Source organism: Chenopodium album, chromosome 12 (assembly GCF_948465745.1).
Source record: "Chenopodium album chromosome 12, dcCheAlbu1.1, whole genome shotgun sequence".
Lineage (NCBI taxonomy): Eukaryota > Viridiplantae > Streptophyta > Magnoliopsida > Caryophyllales > Amaranthaceae > Chenopodium > Chenopodium album.
This window is the reverse complement of record NC_137845.1, coordinates 44,260,382-44,285,543: the sequence shown is the minus strand read 5'-3', so window position 1 is coordinate 44,285,543 and position 25,162 is coordinate 44,260,382. Positions and strand designations below refer to the sequence as shown.

Below are 25,162 nucleotides of genomic sequence, written 5' to 3'. Positions count from 1 at the left end.
TGACCCCTAAAACCTTAATCGAAATTTTTTTTGACATGTAAACCGATGAAAAAGTTGAATTGGGCTGCAATTTACAATTTATACGAACTTTTGGGCTGCAATTTGCTTTTTTTTTTTTTTTAAATAGCTGCAATTTGCAAAATACGAATTCTAAATGGCTGTAATTTGAAAATTTTCCTAAATTGTCAAACCTATACCGATACTATAGAAACCAAAATTTGTCTTTCTACAATAAAGTTTGATGATAATTGCCTAATTTGATCTTGATTGCGTAATGGATTCAAGAATTACTTGAATAAAACTTTGTTTTCTCCCAAAGCCACCATTAGTTCTACTCCATAATATTTACTAAACCATTTCATTAGCCCAAACCCTTTTTATTTAACCCAAAAACCGTAAACCTTAGCCCAATTTTCTTTTCAATAACATTAGCCCAAGACAAAGCTAATCTGATTTTTAAGCCTTGGAATTTTTATTTGAAAATCATATGGATGGTAGTTATTAAAATAAGTTTTCCAATAATATATGATAGTCACAATTCTGATTATAAAAAACAAAAGAGATATGACCAAAATACTAAAACTAGCTTAGAACAGACAATCTTGCACTATTTCATCCATATTTTGAAATCTACTAAAGATATTGCCCTGATTCCATTTGGTTTAGAAAGTTACCTTCTAGAGCTTTCCAAGGATTTTTATATGGCTTATTTCGAGTTTGAAATCAAAAGTTATAATAAATTTTAATCGCATGTTTAGCAGATTCACGTGACAAGAGCAAATTTCATACGTGAATAACTAATATCTTACGCCACTCCTTTCACGTGTTACACCTACTTTTTGCATGTTAGAAGAGTTTTCTGATTGTTTATCTTTTTTTCCTCGTTAAACCAAGAGTCTAGACGAACTAAATAATGATCCGACATTCCTAATCCATATTCATCAATCTTATATTCAAACAATTCGAAAGTTTTATAACAAAACATGAGCTTCTACCATTTGACCAAAGCGTAAGCGGTTCAATTTAAGGGTGATTTCAACTTAATTCGTAATTCTTTGGTTTAATTTATTGGATAGAATTAAATTTATTGAAGTTTACTAACAATTTATTCATGATTCATGATGTATCCTTTATAAAATGCAATCAAAGTACGTAATTAAATTTTTTAGTTCTATTATTTTATGTACTTAATTTATTTAAAGATCAATTAATTTTACAACCCAAAAATTATCCATACTTTAAACTAATCACCCATTTTAATTTTTATTTTAAAATACCACTCAAATGACAAATAATTAGATTTCAACACAATTTAATATTTTCTATCATATAGACCGCTAAATCTAACGTTGTTGTAAGTTTTTTCTTCGACAATTAGGGCCAATAACATACTTTTAAAAATTTTTAGGGGCCATATTGGTCATTGACCAAAAATTATTAGAAATGCCTCGTTTTACGTGCTAAAAAAAACAAAATGAGACATTAAGTTTTGATAATTTTTTTGTCAAATTTGATCTCAAATCAGACTTCCTTGGACATAAATGACCCCAAAATTGGACTCTTTTGACCACAAAATGACACCAAGAGAGATTCTTAAGCATTACTCCCTTTGTACCAAAATATTTGGGACATTGGAGTGGGCATATAGTTTAATAAAACTATAAGTAGATCAATTTAAAATATTTGTTTATTGTATAATGGATTCTTTTTTGTACTTTTATATTGCTAGAAAAGTGGTGGTGGGGTTGTTAGTTAGAGAAGGGGTACCTTAGGGCTTGTTCTCTTCAGCTTAATTTCAGTTCAGTTCAGTTCAGCTCAGCTCCAATCAGTTCAGTTCAGTTCCTAATTTCCTTCTTTATAAACAATTCAGTTCAGTTCAGTTCAGTTCACTTCAGCTCCAATCAATTTAGTTCAGTTTAGTTCGGCTCACTTCAGTAAATCAGAACAGACCCTTAATTTCTGGCGCATAAAGTTACATGGAGCTAACTAATTTTGGGAAAAGTTTCATATTTGCGCCAAAACAGTAGAAAAATTCAACATAAGTCAAATTAAAAGTTACTCCCTTAGTTTTAGTTTGTTAGTCTCATATACTATTTTGGGCATTTTAAAAAGATCTACCCACATTGAATGTATTCCACTTTAACCTTAGTTTTTATTTCCTATTTTATACATATTAAATTCTAGTTGGTTAAATTAATTAATTCTGAATTGATGACATGACTCTAAGTAAAGAAATTATTCTCTTGAATTATGTAATTATGGTTGACGGTTTCCTAAAAAAATCAAAAAAATTTTAAATAAGGCAAAACTATTTATGAATTGTTTTTTACTTTAACGTTAGATTCCAAATATTCTTCTTTTCTTATTTTATGTGATTGATTCCATATGAGACTATCATATTGAAACGAAGGGAGTATAGAATTTTTGTACATTTCAATCAAATTCAAAACTTTACAAAGTCAAACAATTTCCTACACAAAAATTCTACAAAATTTAGAAATTGGCCCTAAAAAATTTCATCTTCTCGTTATTTTTTCCCACCTTCTATCATGCTATTACAACTTCAATAAAAGCCCTCATTGAATTCTACTCCCTCCGTACCCTTTTCTTCTTTACGTTTAGAATTATGCGCGGTTATTTAGGAAAATTAATAAAGTGAGTACATTCAGTCATTTTTGTCATTATAACTCATTGGGAATTGATAAAGGAGACTAATACTACTTAAAAATAATTAAAAAGAAAAGGTTGAAGAGGAGAGAGGAGAGAGAAAGTAATAATGAACATTGAAATTAGTACCCCATGCAATATAAAATTGGAAATAGTATGCTATCACATGCAAAATTGAGGGCAATATGAGGTAAGAAAAAGTAAAGCAAGGTAAAGTAGTCCAAATTTTATGTCTTAAAATAGAAAAATCCTAAATGTAAAGAATAAATAGGAACACCCAAAATAGAAACGTAAAAAATAAATGGGAACTGAGGGAGTAGCATTTATTATTCACCTACTAAAAATACATAGAGGAAAAACCATCTAGAGAAAACACATTCTTGTTCGTAGGGTTAAGGGGAGGGAAATAGTTTCAGTTTTTTAAAAGTGAACTGCTATTTGACGCCCGCAAATTACTCAAAACGCCCGCAAAATTACAACGAAATTACCACTCTACCCTTGAACCACTCTACCCTAAACCATTCTCTTCAACTCCCTTCAAACAAAAAAAACAAAAAACCACCACCACTTTCACCAACACCCAACCCCCTTACCACCACCACCACAAGCACCCAAAAACACCACCGGAGAACCGCCAAGACGCCGAGGACGAAGAACGTCGGACGGTCGAGGGAGGAAGACGGCGTGCCGGAGGAGCAGGTTCGTTTTTTTTTTAACGCTTGACCGAATCGCCCAAAATAGGCGGTTTAACCATGGTCAAATCGCTCAAGATATCCGGTTTGACCACGGTAAACCGCCCAGTGAAAACGGTTTGACCATGGCCAAACCGGATTCCCTGGGCGGTTTGACCGTGGTCGAAACGGATTTCATGGGCGTTTTAACCATGGTCAAACCGCCCAGGAAATCCGGTTTGGCCACGGTCAACCGTTTTCACTGGGCGGTTTGACCATGGTCAAACCGGATATCTTGAGCGGTTTGAGCACTGGAATTTAAATTATTATTTTTTTTTTAATTTAAATTTATACTAATAATATATTTGTTTATTAATTGTTTAGATTAATTTTAATATTTGTTTAGTAAAAAAAAAATATTTATTTGAAGTTCACGTTTTATGTATAATTTAAAAAAATATTAATTATATATATTTGTTTAATTTAAGTTCACGTTTTATGTATAAGAAATTAAATAATATGTTCGTATATGTTTAGCTTTATTAATTATATGTTTAGGAAAAAAATGATATTGTATATGTTTGTTTTTTTATATGTGTAGCTTTATTAAATTTATGTTTAGAAATAAAATAATGTATTTGTGTATTTGAATTTTAAAATAATTAGGTGTATGTTTAGATAATCAACTAATATAGTTTTATATTTTACGTTGAGTTTAATTAATATATTTGGTAAATTTTAGTTTATATATTAATAGCATTATATTTAGGAAATTAGATAAAAAAAAGTAATTGCATTTATATTTCTATATATATTAAATTTATTGAATCGTATACCAATTACATTTATTAATTAAATAACAGCCACGAAACATGAGGAGGTTAAACATCGAGTTCACACATGTCGAAGGATCAGGTCCTCGACATACACGATCTCGAGGTGTTGATGCTTCTGTTAGGAGGGAGAGGGCAGCTTCTCGAGCGGCGGATGATGACATGTACGATTATGATCCTGATCATGACTACATGGAGGATTCCTCGACTTCCGCAGGAGGCGAGCACGAGGAGGCGCCATCAGGGGTTTTCGTCATGCAAGGTAAAGGAGGGAGGTTTGTGGCTTCTAGTAGTGCGAGTACGAGCACTGGCCGTACTCGTAGGTCTCGTGCTGCTCGAGACGCGGATACGACTTGGCTTGTTCAGGAGGCGATGCCGGGGGGTCCAGTTGATGGGAGTCTTATTCCCAGCTACGCGGCTCATATTGCGTCACGTATTTGGGTCGGACAGGATCGTGAGCCGTTGAGGTGCCACAGTAGGATTCAGTGGTGCAAGTCGCTGCAGGAGTGGGAGACAGAGTTGAATGCTGATTTACGTGAGCGCGTTAGTGTCACTGGACTACGACACTTGCCGTCTATCATGCATTCCCACATTGATTGGCCTCTGATCTCTGCGTTCGTTGAACGGTGGCAGCCGGATACGAACACTTTTCACCTCCCTTTTGGTGAGATGACCATCATGCTACACGACGTCGCTTACATTCTTGGGATCCCCGTTGACGGGGACTTGGTGGACATGGTCAGCGACAGTGCGTCTCTCCAGGCTGATTTTCAGGAGTTGCTAGGGTTGAGTAGGGATGAGCTGTTGGTGAAACCAAGAGCAGTTTGGGAAAACGGTGCTGTTGCGGTGACTACCATTTATGAGCGGTGCAAGTTGTTGGATCGGGTTCCCGACGTTCAGTTCATGGCTTTCTTTGTTACACTCTTCGGTAGCACCTTATTCGTTGACAAGAGTGGTAACCGCCTTCTTCCCTCCTGCATTTTGGAGTTGAAGAAGTCTACTGACGATCTTGACCGTTACTCTTGGGGGTCAGCTGCACTTGCTTTCCTTTATCGTCAGTTGGGTATCGCCTCCCGTGTTGAGTGTAAGGCCATTGGTGGTTGTCTCACGCTTCTCCAGGCATGGATATATGAGTACTTCCCATCCTTTCGGCCATGTCAGGGAGCTTTGGTGGTACAGCCTGGTGAGGCTCGTGCCTCGATGTGGGATACTAGAGCACAGTCCAGGGATGAGCACCGACTCGCATCATTTCGGGCCCGACTTGATCAGATGACTGATGCTAAGGTATGGTTATTGTTTTATTAAATGTGTAATATTGTTTAACGTGTTGTCATGTAACGTAACATTCTTATTGTTATTGCATATGCAGGTTAACTGGCGGCCCTACTCTCTCACCCCTGCGCAGGACGTCCCGAGGACCACTTACATGGGCTGTATACAGTGTCGGGACATCGTCGAGCCGTATAACCCAGACAGGGTCTTACGGCAACTTGGTCATGTGCAGGGGATACCGCTCCCTGGTTTTGTCCCTGACGAGGCGTATAGACCTGCTAATGTCCGGTCGTACAGCGTCACTTTTCGGGGTCAGGTCTTATGGAAGAAGTTCGGTCCTGGGAGCTGCTGTCTCGGCTTGCATGTCCATCCACCTCTACTAGATGAGATTCCCACATGCTCACCTGACTATTTGCCATGGTTTTTTACGTACTCCCATCCTCGGCTTATCTGCGATACTGCGGAACTAGCCCCTCCGGCAGTTCCAGAGAGGACGAACACTGATTACGTAAGTATTTTATGAAGTGTATCATTGTATTATTTTATTATTGTACAAAATATTATACGTTATGATTATTTGCTTTGTATTTTGCAGTGGATGGGTCGTTCCATGCATGTGATTCGGCGATTCATTGCAGACACGGGCGGTGAGGTCACCCCAACAGTGGTTGAGGCCCAGGAGCTTATTGCGGCGTGGGATGCAATGATGAGAATGTAATAGAATTTAATGTAATTTTTAATTATAACTAAAATTGTAATTAAAAACTAATTAAAACTGGAATTTAAATTGCGTTTTTAATTACAAGTAGAATTTCTATTAATATTATGCCATGTTGCTATCCTACTTGCATATCGTTGGTCCCAATCTTGGACGCTAAATTCACGAACGTCATACCAAAATCCGGCTATTGGGGGAACAGGGAAATTAGGAGACATTTGCAACCGCACGTAGTGATAGTTCCCCACCGTTAGTAGTGCAAGCTCCCTACTCGGGCCCGTGGAAGTGGACGGGGCACTCCACGGTAACACAGTGATGCATGGATACACACCTACACCATCAATGCCTGTACCGAATAGCATAATGACAGCGTTGAACAGATTTGCGATCGGGAACAAGTCTTGAAACACTGCCATCCAATGGTCGCCTGTGCACCTACCACCAGTCCACGTGATACGACAAACCTCATTTTCCAATTGATCACCGTAAATGTGAGAGTAGACGTTAGGATGCCTGGTTATCTCATTCGCAATCACAGTCCTGGCCAATATCCATTCCTCCTGGTTACCCCAAAAGAATTCTGCAACACAACGACATCCGCAGTTGCCATCACCGATAGGGTCTACCCATCCTTCCAAATACGGCAACATGACATTTGGAAACCAATCGACGTACAAAAACTCGTCGATGTTCATCTGATTACCTGTAAATACATCATCAACGCATTAATTACATATTCGCCATTCATTACGTAATGTACAAAAATATTAATAATAATAACAATTTATACCAGGTGGCGTCCTCATGTTTACAGATTCATTTGATATTCCACGACCGGAGCTGGATGTAGAACGACCCCTGCTTCTACCACGACTTCGCCCACGAGCACGACCACGACTACGACTGCTCGGAATGTGCTCGAACCCACTTGCATCCCGTCTAGTAGACGAGGACCACTGCTGGCCTTGTGGTCGACCCCTGGTTGTCTCGTTTATCTCAGGTTCTTCGTAATCTCCTTCTTCAGGGTGAAGCTCCGCAAACAACACTCGGTTCACACTCCGCACAAAACCGGGGTCGCGTTGTAGAACCTCATGAACTAGGGATCTAAATTGTGCAGTGTCCTGTTCCGACTCATCAGCAAAAGTATGATAGTGGTGGTAGTGGTGTTGGGTGTTGGTGGTACTGGCGGTGGTGTTGATGCTGGTAACCGTGGCGGTGTTCGGTGGTGGTAGAGTTTACTTTAGCTCGATTTTGAGAGTTAGAGTTATGAAAGGGATGGAAGATAAGAAATAGAGTTGAAGAGGGTAAGAAATAGAGTCAAGGGTAATATCGTAATTATTTTGTAATTTTGCGGGCGTTTTGAGTAATTTGTGGGCGTTAAATAACAACCCTTTTAAAACCATAGAGAAAAATTGCCTCATCATCGAGATTTTGGTTGATTCATGTCACCAAGTGTCCATAAATGAGGAGAGAAGCTTTCACAGCCTCTTCTATCCTAATTTGGAGGCAATAAGTGTCGAAGTAAACCCACTTTTTACACACTTTGGTCCCCTAAATTGTGCCCCACCAAACCAAAAAGGGAGAGTTGTCTCACATTTATCCTTTTCACAGCCTCTTCTATCCAAATTTGGAGGCAATAAGTGTCAAAGTAAACCCACATTTTACGCATTTTGGTCCCCTAAATTGTGTCCCACCAAACCAAAAGGGAGAGTCATCTCACATTTATCCTTTTCTACCTTTTAGTTTGGTAGGAACAACCGAACTATTTGGTATCCGAAATGTGCAGAGTAAATCAAAAGTGTAAATGACCAACAATGACAACAGGAAACTGATGGTAGAATGGTTGATTAGCTAAACCCAGGAATATGGAACAATTCGCAAAGGTGCAATGAAGGAAGCAAGAGAAATGTTCAACTACTCACGTAGTAGTATTCACCGGCTATGGTCAGCGACAAAGAAACAAGTTATGTAAGGAGAAAGCACCAATATCAACAACAACAAGTCCAAGTGTGGAACAAAGAGAAGTACATAAGTTTGAGCGCAGTCAAGCTCATTCCATATCACAACAAAGTAACATTAAAGCACTTGCAATAGCTCTTGGTTTATCAAAGTCAGTAGTTCATATATAGACTAATAAAAGCAGGTTTGATAAAGCCACACTGTAATGCATTGAAGCCAACACTTATATATGAAAGCATCAAGCAAATGGTGTTTGCAAGCACTTAAAGAAAGCGAATTGGAAGAACAACCATAATTTTCTGGCATGTGCTACGTTATACATGTCCATGAAAAGTTGTTTTTCATGACTAAGGGTAACCAAAAATTTTACCTTCTTCAAAATGAACTTAAACCATACAGAACATGTAAAAGCAAAAGGTTCATAAGGAAATCCATGTTACTTGCAATAGTAGAAAGACCACGTTTCAATGCCATAGGGAAGTGTACATTTCATGGTTGGGTATTTTCTCATTTGCAAGGTAGGTTCCAACAAAGAGAAGAAGCCAAAATCGACTATTAGGTACTTTAGAACTGAAGCCAGTAAATTCAGTTACAAAAATATGGTACAGAAACATGTTAATTAACAAGGTGCTGCTAGCCATTCAAGTGAAGTGGCAAGCTGATCGATGAACAAGGGCCAATCTACATTTAGTAAGACAATGCTAAGCCACACATATATACTAGCAAATGATGCAGAATTCATAGCATGCAGTAGTTCAAGCAACATGTAAAGACATTAGGCTAGTTTGTCAACTTCCAAATAGTCCTGACTTGAATGTTCTTAACTTGGGGTTTTTTTGGGGCAATTCAGGCCTTGAAGGATCGAATTGCTCCTAAAACATTTAGAGATTTAGTTAAGAATGTCAAATATGAATACTATCAATTATGTCCTATCAAAGGAAACAAAGTGTTTATAAGTTTGCAACTAGTTATGACAGAGCTATTGACGTGAGGTGGACTAGGGTAGTAGGCTAATCCTCCTAGGTCAAACAAAACTTATAACACACTTACTCCTAGTATAGGGTAAGTCCGATTCGAACCACGAAGAATGGGGAGATGATTGCTATAGCCTAAAGTCAAGCAATTTCGAAGAAATTGTATGAAAGTAAACCAATCAAACAAAGCAAATATTTTACGAAAAATCAATAATAAAGATGCTAGGGATTAGGTTTCACATGAAATCATGATAGAGGTGCTAATTTGGGCAAATTGAACCAACAAGTGTTGCAAGGACTAATGATAAATGCATTATTCAAAGTGTTCAAAAGGCTATCTAGCTAGACTAATTGCCAAGCTAAGTTTCCTCTATGGATGACAAATTAGTAGAATCACAAATCAAACAAGATGAAAATTAACAATCTCAAATCAATTGGTCATGTCATCAAGATTATCAATGCAATCAAGTTTAGAATTCAAGGTTGATCAATCCTTTTATGCTAAACACATGCACAAATTCATCAATCAATTAATTACAATAATCCATTGATCAAATTCCCCAAATTAACATTAAAAAACTAATGAAACATGCTTCCCCTTCACCCTAGCTAAGAAACCTACTCACTAATAGTCATAAATTCAAGAAACAAAACAAATCTAATCATGATCTTCACCATATTAAACCAATCAAAGAGAAAATAAAGATCAAAGAGAAATTCAAATCATTAAACAACTAATCAAGAATTTAAACTAAGCAAAATAATTGTCAAACATCAAAAACTAAAGATTAAAGCAATATAGAAGAATTAAAGGAAGAAAATCTCACTAAAATAACATTGATTGAAGGAAATCCAAACTTGATTAAAGCAATGTTGTAATAGATAACCAATCTAAAAGCTTCTATTACTAATTTCTCTCTACTTTCTCTCTGACTTTCTCCCTCTAAAAACTAAGCAAATGAAGTTATCAAAAGTTGGTCCTTACAAAGGAATTACAAGAGTATATATAAGCAAAGGAGGGAAAGTCATCAGCCACACCCTATCCTATAATTGGCGCGAGCGTGGAAAAATGGGTACAGAGGGTGTAACAACCTTCGCGGGTTGTCTGAGGAAATTCCGCGCCCGCGGCTACTGTAGCCTATTCCCGCGGCATCTTCGGTCGCGCCTGTGGCTAGGGCGCGACAAATACCCTGCTCCCAAGCTGCTTCAGGGGTCCGCGGTCTCTCTAAATACTCGCGCCCTCTCTAACTCTGCTGTGCTCGCGGCCAAAGCGCGGGGGGCTATTGCCTCATTTTGCCAAAAACAGTGCATAGGTGCCGCGCCCACAGCCTATGGAGCTCGCGCCCGCGGCTTCTAGAAATGCTACGCACCCTCTCCATGCTCTCTCCATTGGTGTGCAAGGGACTTGCTTTTTCCTTTGCTTTGTTTCTTGTAGCTTTTCTTGATCCCAATCTAAAGCTAACTTCTTAAGTACCTACAAAAGTCATCAAAGAAAGGAGATAAGAGAGAAAGAGAGCCAAATAGAAGGGAAACATAAGAAAATCAAAATAAAATAAAGAAAAACACGAAATAAGCAAGGGTAAGAGAAACTAAGGAAAATAAACTTAACTGAGCAAAGAAAGCTATGAAAATAAGGAAAAATGCTCTAAAAGATTACCGTATTAGTGTCATATATGTCACTCATCAAATTCCCCCAAGCTAGACTTTTGCTCGTCCTCGAGCAAAGCAAAAGCAAACAATTAAAAAAAAGGTCTTAGTCAAATAGGAAAAAGGAAAAGAGAGACAAGAATATACACTAAGACTCACTAACTTAGGAATCACAGTTGTTTTTAGCTACAACAAGCCCTTAAAACCCCAAAGTCGCTAATGAGAACGAGTGAGGTCTCGTAAGGGTTTCCAAAAGAGTTTAACCCATAACTCTAGCAACCAAAGTCAAGGCAAAGCAATAAGAATCAAGAAATGAAATACACCAAGAACTCTTAGTTAGACAATTGTAGAGGAAGCAAATTCCAATGAATGAAAAACTTCTTAGACAATATATATATGCATGCTATAAGATGTCAAAGGTTGATTGAAACATAAAACATGCTAAGCATAGAGAACTCTAGGAGACTCAATCCACCTTAGTCCCCACTAGTCTTATCGGTCTTTCCACTAGCTTCAAATCAACCCTCGAGTTAGCTCCTCATGATTCCCCGAAGAAACCGGAAAAAAATGAAGAAATGAAAAACATGATAAGGTTATCCCGACGTCTTAGCTATGCACATTCCTCTCTATAGGCTTGTAAACCATTTCCCTCCACCGACTTGTGACTCAACCCTCTAAGGTCTAAAGGACTTTGCAAGGTTATAATGCCATAGCTTAGGGTAAAGGTGGGGTAAAAATTTGAAAATTTGATGGTATTTCCTAAGTGAAGCGAAAGAGTGGCCATCTCTCAAAAAAAACTTAAGAAGTCACCAATTATTAAACATAAATTCCATCTCCCCTAAGCTTATTCAACAAATATACCTAGCTTTAACACTAAGCAAAGCAACGCTCCCCCAAGCTTAAACAAAGCATTGTCCTCAATGCATAAACTCGGAAAATGAATCATGACAAAGATCCCATTGGCGCAAATCATGACATTCCAAACTTATATAAACAGTGATCGCATTTTCCTTTTTTCTGTTTTCCTTTTTTTTTTCTTTTTCTTATTCATATTGCATTTCTCTTTTCTTTGTTTTTTTTTTCTCAGTGCATAACACTCATAAACAAACATTGTGCACCCTTTATTTCACACTTCTTGTTCTTCTTGCATATATCACAAACTTGCCATACATTTGAACATAACCACCAAAAATCCAAACTATACACAAAACAAGCTTCCAACCAAACTAAACTTCATATCTAAAGGTAAAGGTCGATAGGCTTGGAATGTGGCCAGTAACAGAATAAATGGAAGTAAGCTCAAAGGGGTAAGGTAAATGTAAAAAAAAAAAGTAACTAAATAAAAGGAACATAAAAGAAAATGAAAATGGCCTTTTTCATCCCCTAAAGTAGCTCGGTCTCGATCTTAGGAGCTAGTGGACAAACCAATGATTAAAACATGCATAAATAAGAATCCAAAATGCCTCTCAACAAAAATGATGAAGGCTAGAACAATATACCTTACTAGGGATATTTTGTAGCAAATACCAACTCAAAGGTATCAAATCCACTATGAAAAGCAACACCATCTTACCACTTTCAATGAACTAAGGCTTCATAGACCCTAAAGTTCTTAGACCGGCTACCTTATAATGCAATATCCTACAATCAACCACCTATACACTCAAATCATGCACACATGTACCACTAAGAAGGAAATCATTCAAAAACACAAGTTCAATATTAATTGTCCAAACATAGAGTTGTAGAAAAACACATTTTGCAAAATTTTCCTTGATCAAGGTTGCATAAAACAAAAAGGAAAAGCAAAGAAAGAATGAGAAGGTAAAAGGACATAAGCATAAGCAATTTAATCCCAATCTACAAACAACAATCGTTCGATCATAACGTCAACGATCCCAAACACACTAGGTGTTAAGAGCATACATCCTTGAACCGTTCAACTCCTTCCTAATCTATTCCTAATCTAAGCAAACAAGAAAGAAAAATGAAGAGGGAAAAATAGAAGATCTCACCAAGCGATCCAAGCTAGACTTAACGGGTTTTTCACCATATGCCCCTGAGTTTTTGTTTATTCACCATATACCCCTGAACTTCTGTAAATTCATCATATACCCCCGAGTTTTTACAAAAATACACCATATACCTTTGATGACTAATGATTTTTAATTTTGTCAATCATTAGAGCTAATTATGTACCGAAACCATCCTAAATATACTCCCCTACCTCCGAAACTACCCATATTCCTTTTCCCCACCCCCAAAACCACCCTAAATTTCCTTTTTTTATCCTCAAAATCAATCATACAAATATGGTTATGGAGATTTGGAGTGGTTTTGGGGCTGGAAAAAGAAGAGGAGTGATTTTGGGGATGAGGGGGAGATATCTAAGGTGGTTTCGAGGTATAATTAACCAAATTCCACTCATCTTATTTTCATTAGGGGTATATAGTGAATTTTTGTAATAAGTTAGGGGTATATGTGAATTTGAAAAATTTTATGGGTATATGGTGAATAAACAAAAAACTCAGGGATATGTGGTGAAAAAACTGTAGACTTAATAAAAGAAACGTAGGGAAGCTTACACCTCCATGTTGCTCCAAAAGGCATGGCAAGATCTACATGGAAATGCGAGAAAGAAAATAGATTATACACAAATAAAAATGTTAGCAACATCAAAACAAAATCAACAAAATAAAACTATAAACTAACTAGAAAAGCATCATCAAGAAACATCATCATCAAAACAAAACCAATAACATCCTCAAGGGAGAAAAGAAGGACATGCACAACAAATTAAAGCGAGAAGACAACAAGCATATCCATTACAAGCACGCTAAAGACACCCACACCACTTTATGAACAAGGACGAAAGTCCCCCTAAGCTAGAAAGAAATCATCTGAACATCTCATCATATAAAGCAAAGACACAAAATAAAGGGATGGAGGAAAAATCACACTTAGGGGACTATAAGCCACCAGGACCAGCCCCACTATCATCATTCTCCCTATCACAGGAAAATCCGGATCAGGTTCCATAAGGATCCCATCCCCCAGTATAACCGGGTGGCCAACCATAATGACTTCGAAAGTTATCTTGTTTCTAAGAGATCAATGGAGTAAATTGCGGGGTACTCAAGAGGGGCGGGGTGAGTGGGATCGACATAGGGGTAGTTAGGATCACCCCTATAGTCGCTTCCACCGGGCACACGGTAATAATAATTACGGTGCTCATCCGGAAAAGAGCGCAACTCGGTTGTAGGTCCTTGCAGACTTTGCCAAAATGGATATGTAGGCTTACTATCACCCCCCCTCGAGATGGTACAGGACCGTGCTACAGCAGAAATTACGGATAATTAACTGCGGGGGTGACTTTGCCATGGTTGACGCTTGCATCATACAAAGCTTGTTGTTGGAGAAACATACCTTGTTGCATCTCTATAATTCCTCGCATGCCATATTGTATGCTCTCCATTTGATATTGCATAGCCTCCAAATCTTGCCCAAACATGCCTTCCAAGCCAATTTGCATGCTCTTCATTTGTGCTTGCAAGGCTGCCAAATCTTGGTTGGATACTTGATGTTGTTGTCGTTGTTGTTGTTGTTGTTAATTACCTCCATCATCATTATCATTACCATCCTCACCACCATTATCGTCATCATTATTATCCCCACCATCATCATTCTCTTCATCAACCTCCATAGAAACCTCCACTTGGCCATTGTCCTTGGGAATCCTCCAAACATTCCTAGCCGCCCGAGTGATTGAGCTGGAAGCCGAGTTTGGAAGCAAATAACGATGCTCCTTAGGCACAAGCCAATAGTAAACATCCGGAGGTACCGGTAATGAAACTTAAAGTACAGAGTTGCTTCTAGTCCAAAAATAACTCCTCACTACCACCAATCGGAGTGCAAGACCTTACGTACTCCTCTTTCTTGAAAAACTTGACCAACCTTGTAATCAAAGCCCCATAATGAATCTCTCCGGTTTTCGGCCCCTTAATGATGGACTTGTAACACTCTATGAAAATATACCCAAAATTTACCCTTGACCTATATCCTCCTTTGTTGCCATCCAAAGACACAAAATTTCTTCCCTCAAAAGCTCTCCGAGATCTTGATTGTTGAAAATTGCATACCCGAGGATCCTATACAAAATTCGAAGGGCCGGGTGAACAATTTCACTTGCTATAGATTTCTTGGAGTTGAACTCATCCTTAATAGAAATAGTCCACCACCAAGAAACTTCATTATATCCAATCAGGTTAGAATAAAGTGGTTCTAGGATATCAGCATTGGGGTTAAAACCAAGGGCAACATTGAAATCATGGAGGCTCATGGTTTTCTTGACATTAAATAATTGGAAGGTGTTTTGGTTGTCATAATCGCCCAACCTATTACTCTCAAATAAGGAGAAGAATTTAATAGTTGGCTCAAGGTAAGTGCGATGACAAGTATCAAGAAATGTCTCCAAAAGAAGATTATGGAAAAGGATCTCAAGATCGGAATCAATCCCAAGTTCGATCATGTGGGGCTTACAATAGAGGCGAGATGGTCGAAATTTTCTTTCTTTCATTTTATTGTAGATGGAAGTGTGTTTGGAACGGTTGTAGAATTTGAGTGGGGGAAGAGGTTGAGGTGGAGCATTTTCTTCTGGTTTGTCCTTGAGAGGATTGGCCTTGAAAAGATTGGCCGGTGGTTGGTGAGGATTATGCTTTCTACTCTTTATCTTTCTTATCAAATTCATGTTTATCAACTTGCACAACACTAAGCCAAAGCACAAACAAATCAAAACCACTAAGAACAACTAATACTACCACCTAGAGCAACACCTAACACCACCTAAAGCAACACTACTATGATCAATACTCCACAACACTCCTTCAAAAATCTACCAAAAACTAGAAAGTACCCGTTCCAAACAAATCAATAACAAAAATCCAAACAACAACAACAAATAGGAACAATCAATAACAACAAAAATCAAATCATACACAAATCACAAACCAAAATAAAAAATATGTCACCCAAATTCATCAAAATATCAATCAACCAAGCTAAACCCAAATCCTTGCATAATAGAAACTGACAAAAATAAAACAAAGATTAGGATTATACCAAAGTTGATGCTTCAAATCAAACCTAAAGATCAATCTCGTACTCACCCTTGATGGAGCCTCAAAAAGTGCAATGAAGATGATTATCGCGAAAAATTGCGAGAAATTTGAAGTAAAGATGATGAATATGGAGAAAAGTGATTTATTTTGGTAGTTTATGTGCAAAAATTTGAAGAAAATGATGAATGTAAGTGATTTGGGGGTTAGGGTTTGAGAGAAGGAAGAGTGAGAAAAAAGAGTGTAAAGAGAGGAGAGAGAAAGAAAGCAAACCGGCTAAAAGAGTCAAAACCAAGTCCGCGCCCGTGGCCGAATTCTCCGTGCCCGCTCCTTCTACGCGCCCACGGCTTAAATCTTCCTTAAAACTCAGCTTTCGAATTTGCATGATCGCCGCGCCCGCAGTCTCTCTAATTTCTCCGCGCCAGCAGCCTAAACGCGATTAGGGCGCGGCTAGCTACTGATCTAAATATGACATTTTAGACCTGAACAGGGCCCGCGCCCGCGGCTTCCATGTTCACACCTTAAGCTTTATTCTGCCTTGTTTTTCACTTTTAAGCTTTAAGTACCCCCGTGGCCGATCTAAGGGCGTAGAGAGCCCGCTCCTCTACTTCACTCAAAGCTCTTCGACTCCTGTTAACTAAAATCTTCATTCCTCAACACAATTGTTCACTTAGAGACGGAATCAACCTACAATCAAACCAACACTAGTAAAATAGTAAGGAAAAAGGAAAACAAAGGAAATTAAAATAAAAGAATGAAAGGAAAAAGAAAAAGGAGAAAAGAGGTGAGAATTCGGGTTGCCTCCCGTAAGCGCTTTTGTTTAACGTTGTTAGCTCAACGTCTCCTCCAAATCATGGAGGATCAAAGAAAACCACTTTGTCCAAATTGGTAGATAGAGTAAAGTCATTGCCAAGCTAAACCACATAATGAGACATATCATCTTGAATAGTAGAGGTTTCAAAAAAAAAAAAAAATCTTGAATAATAGAAATCGGATCTAACTTGTTATGCTTCAACTTTTATTTCTTTTTCTTGGGAACTATCTTTTTCTTCCTTTGCTTCTTCTTTCTTTGAGTGAGCGACTTCACACCATAAATACTTGGAGAACTATGCTCATCATCCTGCAATGAAAGCTCAAACCATAAAGGTATTTCAATCACGTCTCCATCTTTAAGCCTTGAAGGCTCCTTGACATCTTCACTAACCAACTTGCTTTCAACACTTATAGGAACATTATAACAAGCTATAAGAATGTCGTTAGTAGAAGACACAAACATGCAATCATTGTCATTTGAAGGAGGTGAATTGATACACATGATACCCTTCATATAAGATAAAGAATCATGCATTGACTTGAGCTTAAAACTTTCTTATCATTACCAACATGCAAAGTAATAAGGCCACCCTTCATATCAATCAAGGCACCCGAGGTGGCTAAGAATGGTCTCCTTAAGATGATAGGTATACTGTAATATTCCGCAATCTCAAGCACAATGAAATCAACAGGAATAGTAAATGATGCTTTCCCTTTATGGCACTCATTTGATGAGTTTTTTAGGTTACTTTTACCTTCTTTTCATAGGTTTCTTTTTTAATAAATGCTTAGTTTTATTCATTTTCTCTTTAATTTCCTTATTCTTGCTTATTTTGTGTTTTTGTCCACTTTTGTGGATTTTCTAGTGTTTTTCCCTTTTATTTGTTCCTTTTCTTTGTTTGTAAGTTTAAGGAGAAGCTTGATACCCGTCACGATGATTCTCCGAGTTGGAAGTGGCCTTTTGGTGCAAAGCTTTAGCTCATGGAAGCTAATGGAGCAAGTGATGACTAGTTCCAAGAAGTTATTACGCTCGCATGTTGCGCTCACAAGAAAATATGGTGTTAAACCCACTATCAAGTCCATTTGAATCTGTCATGCATAGTTTTGATCATGAAGAGCGCACAATCCACAGGAATTTCGCACCGAAGGAAAGTCCCCTATTCTACCAGCGTGAGTGCATAGGAAAGAATCGTCGCGACACGACAAGCGTGGCGCGACACGGTAGTTACCACCACAACACGGCCACCTCCGCGTCACGGCAGCATCCAGCGCGCCACGACAAACCTCAGCCAGTGTAGGCGCGCTTTATTCTTGCGTAGGAGTGAGTATTGCAGGCGTGCATTCTCAAGTGAGGGCACGCTCAACTTTATTTATTTCGGGATTTTTGCCTTATTTTCTTTATACTATAAATAACTTTTGTTCTTATTTCATCTAGGAGGAATTCATTAAGCAATATAAGATCTCATTTTCTTAGCTTAATTGAGAGTTTCTCTCTCTAGTTTTAGGGTTAGTTTAGGAGTAGATTTAACAAGAGAACGTGAGAGATTTCATTGGTGATTTGAGAGATTGAAGATTCAAGGTGACAATTTTATTGAAGATCTCCATAATCAATCAATGAGGATTTATAAATCTATCTCATTTTTTTTGCTTTGTTTAGATTCATGTTTGTTTGATTTGATTTTGAGGATTAAATCATGATTAGTGTAGTTGTTCTTTATATTTTTTAGATTCTTTAATTCATTACTAGCTTGTTGATTTTATGATGATTTTTGAGTAGTTGTTTTGCTAGGGTTTGGGTGAAACTTGTATGATTGATTGATTGTGATTAATTTGGGAATTATGTTGATTGTTTAACGAGATTAAAATGATTAATGTAAGTTTGCATGTGTGTAGTTTGATTAGGCCTTGAGAACTATGCTAGATTGCATTGTAATTTCTAATGACACGAACCATTGATTTAGGGATTGCAATTGTTGATTGGTTTGATTAGGCCTTGAGAACTATGCTAGATTGCATTGTAATTTCTAATGACACGAACCATTGATATAGGGATTGCAATTGTTGATTGGTTTGGATTGTGATTCTCCTAGTTTGTTATTCGTAGAGAACCCTAGCTTAACGATTAGGAGATAGCTCTTTGATTCCGATTGATAGCTCTTATTATTAGTCTTCACAACCATTGATTGGTATGTTCTTCCCAAGTTGTTGCAATTGTCATGATTACTTGTTGATCCTCATTCCCTAGTGTTTCATTTGTTTAGTTGTTTGTTTTAGTAGTTGGTTGGTTTTACCTCTTTACCTCATTACTTCTACCTAGCTTAAGCATTAATTGTAAATACTTGAGCATAACTGTTCCTTGTGGTTCGACCCTTGACTTACCTCTATACTTGTATTTAGGTTTGTTAAGTGATTATTAATTTTGTTTGACACTAGGGAGGATAAGTCAACGACCTAGTTCACCCTATATCAAAATGGCGCTGTTGCTGAGGAACAGTGTCTATGTTTGAGTGTTTTTTATTGCTTGAGTCTAGGTCTTTGTATATACTTTTCTTTTAATTGATCTTTGTTTGTTTTGTGAAAAAATGGCATGTCTGTTATTTCCTCAATATGATAATGAGCCTTTTTGTTAATATTTCAATAGACTTGAGGGATTTATTGATTATAATTTTTGTAATCTTTGGGAGGCTTGTGAGATTTGTTATTTTAGTTTGAATGAGCAAACTAGGGATGTAGTTGAAATCATGTATAATGGTGAATTTAGAGCATTGTTAATTGATGATGCTTGAGATTTTTATGTTTTGTTTACATGGGATGTTTATAATAGGGGTAATCATGATCCTAATATGGACGTGCAATGTCTTAATTCTTATTATATTAGCATGAATTCTCATGAATTGTCACATGATACCATGAGTGAACCTAGAACAAGTGCTTTCAAATCTATTTCCTCTTTTGCTCATGATGATGAGGTACATGCTCAAGTTGATGCTAATGGTGTGTTTCAATATTCTTCATTATTTACTATCCCTTCTTGTGATGTGATTTGTTCCCTCAATAACAAATCTAATATGCTTGATTGTGTCCCTACTCCCCAATGTGATGAATATGCTCATGATTTTGATGTTGATTCTTCTAATCTGGGTTGTACTCCTTCTTTTTTTGTTGACCCTCAACCTTCTACACCTTTTGAATTTCTTATTGTTATTTTTGAATCTCAAATTGGGCGCCTTGAGTTGATAATGAGCTTGGGCCTAGTAAGGAGATGATTATTAAGTCTATGAGGAGTCAATTGGAGATGATGAAAAAGGGTGAGGGGCGTCTTGAGGGAGAAAGAAAGAGACGTGCAGAGCTAGAAAGCCAATAGTCATCTTTGATGATTGTTTGTGAAATTTCCAAATCCAATGTGTGTGTTGAGGATGATGATGATGATGATATTCATGAGCAACCAAAAGTGTGTGAGGATCCTATTATTGAGCATAGGAGTGAAGGGAAGGGAGTTGAGAGTGATGATGATGATGATGATGGTTTTGTGAATCTAAACTCCCCTTCTTATGTTGAGTGTAATGAGTCTCAAGAGCATGATTGTGATTCTTCTAGCCATGAGTATTTGAACTCATTTGAAGTTATGTCCAATGTATTCTTTGAGTGTCAAATGAAAACTCATATTTTGAATGAGTTCATTGAGAATGCTTCATGGAAGAGAGATGAGTTTGAAAGGAATTTACATCCATTCATGCATAGTTTTGAGATTTTGGGCTTTAAGGATGTTGAGGGAGTTGATGTTTATTTCTATGATGGAGGGGATATGTAGTTTCTCTTGGAAGTTGGATGTTTGAGGGAGATGGAGATCATGAGTTTTATTCTTTTGAAGATTCTATGATTGATTTCCATGCTCACCTTGAGGCATGTTGGTAAGGAAGAGTTCATTTGTAAGACCATTTCTCCTATCCCCTATTCTCATGTCCTCTTTTCAAGGAAATTTAACCATATCCCCTACTATCCTATGTCCCTCCCTTCTTTTGTCAAAGAGCCTCTTCGGGACCCTCCTTCTATTCACGATTTTCAAGCTCCCAACTAATTGATTATTGAGGAGAAGAGATCTTTTGTCAAACAAAAAGATTTTTGTGAAGAGAGTGTGCCTTTCTATTCTTGTTCTTATTCTTCGTATTTTCTTGAATTTTCTTTTGATTTTTCTTCATTGTGACAACTCCCTCTTCACTTTCTTTTGCGTGCACTAAGCTTGTTACCTGCCTTTTATTTGATCACTTTCTTATGAAATGTGTAGTAGTGCAGTTGATAAGCTCTTGCGATCGTTGCAATATTATTTAGTAGAGCGGTCAAGCTTGGACCTTAAGCAAGCCTTTCTCGGGAAGTAACCCGTGTTTTTTTGCTTTTATTTTCTTTTTTTTCTAGAATAGATTTTCTTTCATGGAAATGTTTGTGTGCCTTTTGCTAGGTACATGACTCGATATACTTTGGTGCATTGGTTTGGATCAAGAATCAAGGAAGTTTGACTCCTCTTTACTAGCATGTGGCAAACAAGGCATAGCTGTGGAGGAAATTAGCTTTGAAAGGTTTAATTGGGTCATTTGCGGGTATTTTCACCCACCTAATATCTGGTATTATCTTGCCTTACTCTTTCTCTAGTGGTTAATGACTTGTTGGACATGCGTTGGTATTGTTAGTTTGATTTCTTTCTCTTCCCCTCTCATGGATTATTTGATTTATGTTTGAGCATGTTGTCTCATTCAAGCTTGGGGGAGGGTATTCTATCAGGTTTGGTGAGATGTTGATTCATATATTCCATGCACATTTGTATATCCATTTCCATGTTCTTTTATTTTGAAAAAAAAAACTCCAAAATGATTTTTGTTTCTATCAAGGCAAATTTTGCAATGTGCCTTTGTTTTATTCTTGCTTAGGACATAATACTTTTAGACTTATATAGTTGAATGTTTTTCTTCTTAAATGGTAATGCTGTGCACGGTTTGAGAATATGCTTGGTTGATTCTAAGATAGAGTATGCTAAGGTAGTGTATTTAGAACTTTTGGGACCTTGAAACTCTAGTCTACTTGTTTGTGGTAAGATGAAGTTTCTTCCTATAGTGGATTTGAAGCTAATAGTGGGTTTTTTCCTACAACCATGTGAGGTTTCAATTTTTTTTAGCTTTCAACATATCTTGTATGCGTGGCACATAGATCCTTGACTATCACTTACTTTATCTAGAACGTGACTTTTATCTCCCGAGATCGCGACCGAACCATTTGGGAAGGACAAAGGCATCTTTTCGGGGTGGTAGTTTTTCCTTTACCAGGACTAGATTTTGTGTTTTTGATTTTGGGTTTACATTTGCCTCCTTGCTAACCATTTGAGTCTTATACCCTCTTTTCTAGCCATATCTCTAGCTCTCTAGCCATTTGTTTCATTTTTGGTTCCATTCTTGGTTTTTGTGAAGTTTATAGTTCTTCAATTGTTGGTGTATATTTGCATTTGAAGTGTGGATATTTGGATTAATTCATTATCAAGTTTGTGTTGTGTATATTGTGAGAATAAGGGCAAATGCAAAGTTGATAAAGCCGTCCATAGTTAAAAGAGACGAGGACAAAGTAAGAAGAAAGCAAAAGTAAATGCTTTGAAAAATAATAAAAAAGTGAAAATGAAAAAAAAAGCACAAAAATATTTTGATGTAAGTGTGATCTCCCTAGTTTAGAGCATTGAGGGCAATGCTCTATTTAAGCTTGGGGGAAGCGTTCTTACGCTTTTTGTATATATGTTTGTGATTTTTGCTTTGAATAAGCTTTGGGGTGTTGGTGTTTATGTTTGGTGATAACTTGATTATGGTGTTGAGGATTGATCACCCTTTGCTTCACAATTTAGGTATACCACCAAATTTCAAATTTTAGCCTACCTTTACCCTCTTCGCCCATATATACGTTATAACCCTTTTCAAGACCTTTTGACCTTTGTGGTTGAGTCACAAGTCAGTGGAGGGAGATATAAGTCAAGCCTATGGAGAGGTTTGCATAGTCAAGATGTCGAGTAGCCTTAAAATCTCTTCTTTTCCGGTTCCTTCGAGGAATCAATGAGATGCTCACTAGAGGTGAATTTGAAACTAGTAGGGAGAACTCGGTAAGATTGTTTGGGATGAAGGTGAATTGTGTCTTATTAGTTCTCTATGCTTAACATATTTGATGTTTCAATCAACCTTGGATATCTTGAAACGTGCACTTCCTTATTTGCTTAGAAAGAATTGCATCCATTTGTGCTTGTTCATTTGCAAAAGTCCTTTCAAGAGCATATTTTTTCTTTACTTTTCTTTTGATTTCCTTTTAGGAGAGTTATTGTAACACACCCAAATCTCGCTCTACGGAAATACTAGTATAATACGTATAATTATACCGTAGAGATAGATTTAGGAGCGTTACCGTTGGTGATTATGCAAGGCTACACAAAATAATTAACTCAATAACAAAACTTGCAGCGGAAAACTCAATTTTCTTTTATTAATGCTTATAAAAAATAGTAACATTGTTATGAGTATTAAAAAAAAAAAAAAAAAGACAAAACCAACATTCCTAAACTAGGTGAAGAAAATCTCGGGACTCCCATATGCTCATTCATGACTCCACCTGAAAATAGTCAACATTGCTTACCATTACGGTAAACAACGCAAACCAAAACAAATAGGAAATACGGATTAATAAAATATGCTAAGTATGATAAGTGCAAGATAATGTAAATTCAATTTATTTGCAAACATGATTTTAAAACCAATTCCAATAATTAATCCAATAAATTCCAAACTCATGATTCAAAAACAATTCTCAAATATTCTCACAACGATTTAAATAACTCGATAATAATGATTAATAAAATCAATTATTTTCAAAAACTCAATCTCCTCTCTAAGTTTGCAAACTCCCCAAGCTAGTCTCCTACTATTTAAAGGCTATTATTGGAAAAAGACTAGGTCATACAAAGTCCATAATCTTCAATTAATCTGCATAGTGGGATTAATATAATAATCATATTTGTAAAGCTTTTTAATAATTAGTTCAATAATTCTCATGAAATTTCTCTTTAAATAAAATCAAACTTCATAATAGAATAACTCAAAACTCCTTTATATTCAATTCAACATATTTTTAAAATCAACCTTTTAATAAATACTTGAGAATAATATCTCATATTAATAACTTTTCAAAACCAACAACTAGTTATTCAAACCTTTATTTAATTCAACAACTTTTCAAATCAACAAGTATTATTTTAAAAGAGTTTTACAGTCCATGCACGTTAGATTTGAGTTTATGTTGTAATAATCGTATGGTTATGTTATTTGCAAGGTGTATTCGTGATTAAACTTTGAAAGTGCGAAGTGTTGATTGATATTCAGAATCAAGGTACGATTAGGTGGCTAGATACTTTTGAAAATGATTGTTTGAATAGTATGTTTTATATGATTTTTTTGGTGATTGAATTAAATTGATTTGAATTATGATTTATGAAATAAATTATGTGTAGAGGTATTGATTTTAATATTTGTTTTAATATATGTATTTTTAAAGGATTGATTTTTATATCATGTTTTGAATTATGGTTTGGATTATTTATCATTTTTTTAAATAAAAGAATTTATTTGAAAAGTTTGTTGTATTAAATAAAAGGTTTTTCAAAGGAAGAGTTATTGATTTTGAAAAGTTAATAATATGAGATTTTATTCTCAAGTATTTATTAAAAGGTTGATTTTGAAAGCATGATTGAATTGAATAAAAAAGGTTTTGATTTAACCTATTATAAAGGTTGATTTTATTTAAGGAGGAATAAATTGAATTATTATTTAATTACAGCTTTACAAGCATGTTAGTAATCCCGCTACATGGATTTGGTTTGATAAGGCCTTGGACTTTGTATGAACGGGTCTTTCCTCAAGAATAACCTTGAAATAGTAGGAGACTAGCTTGAGGGGTGTGCACACTTGGGTGAGTAAATTGGTTTTATAAAGAGGAATTGGTTTTATAATCATATTTATTGTATTATTGAATTGTTAATATTGAGAATTGGTTTTCAATCATGAGTTTTGGAATTATTGAATTAATTATTGGAATTGGTTTTAAAAGCATGTTTGCAAATAAATTGAGTTTATACTATCTTGCACTTATCGTACTTAGCCCTATTTGTTTTTATTCATCTTGTTTACCGTAATGGTAAGAAGTGTTGACGATTTTCAGGTGGAGTCATGAATGAGCATATGGGAGTCACGGGATTTGCTTCACCTAGTTTAAGAACGTTGGTCTCGTCTTTATTTTGAGTACTCATAACAATGTTACTATTTTTATAAGTATTAATAAAAGAAATTTGAGTTCCGCTGCAAGTTTTGTTATTGAGTTAAGTATTTTGAGTAGCCTTGCGTAATCACGCGATGACAATACGCCTAAGTCTATAATGTACGGTATAATTATATGTATTATACTAGTATTTTCGTAGAGGGAG

At 36.5% G+C, this 25,162-nt stretch overlaps 1 long non-coding RNA gene across 1 annotated transcript; it reads left to right on the top strand.

Moving 5' to 3' along the window:
• Window positions 1-5,555: 5,555 nt before the first annotated feature.
• On the top strand, window positions 5,556-6,287 carry LOC145572439 (uncharacterized). Its single transcript, XR_014096851.1, has 2 exons — window positions 5,556-5,951; window positions 6,039-6,287. It is a non-coding gene; the product is annotated as an uncharacterized LOC145572439 (long non-coding RNA).
• Window positions 6,288-25,162: the final 18,875 nt, after the last annotated feature.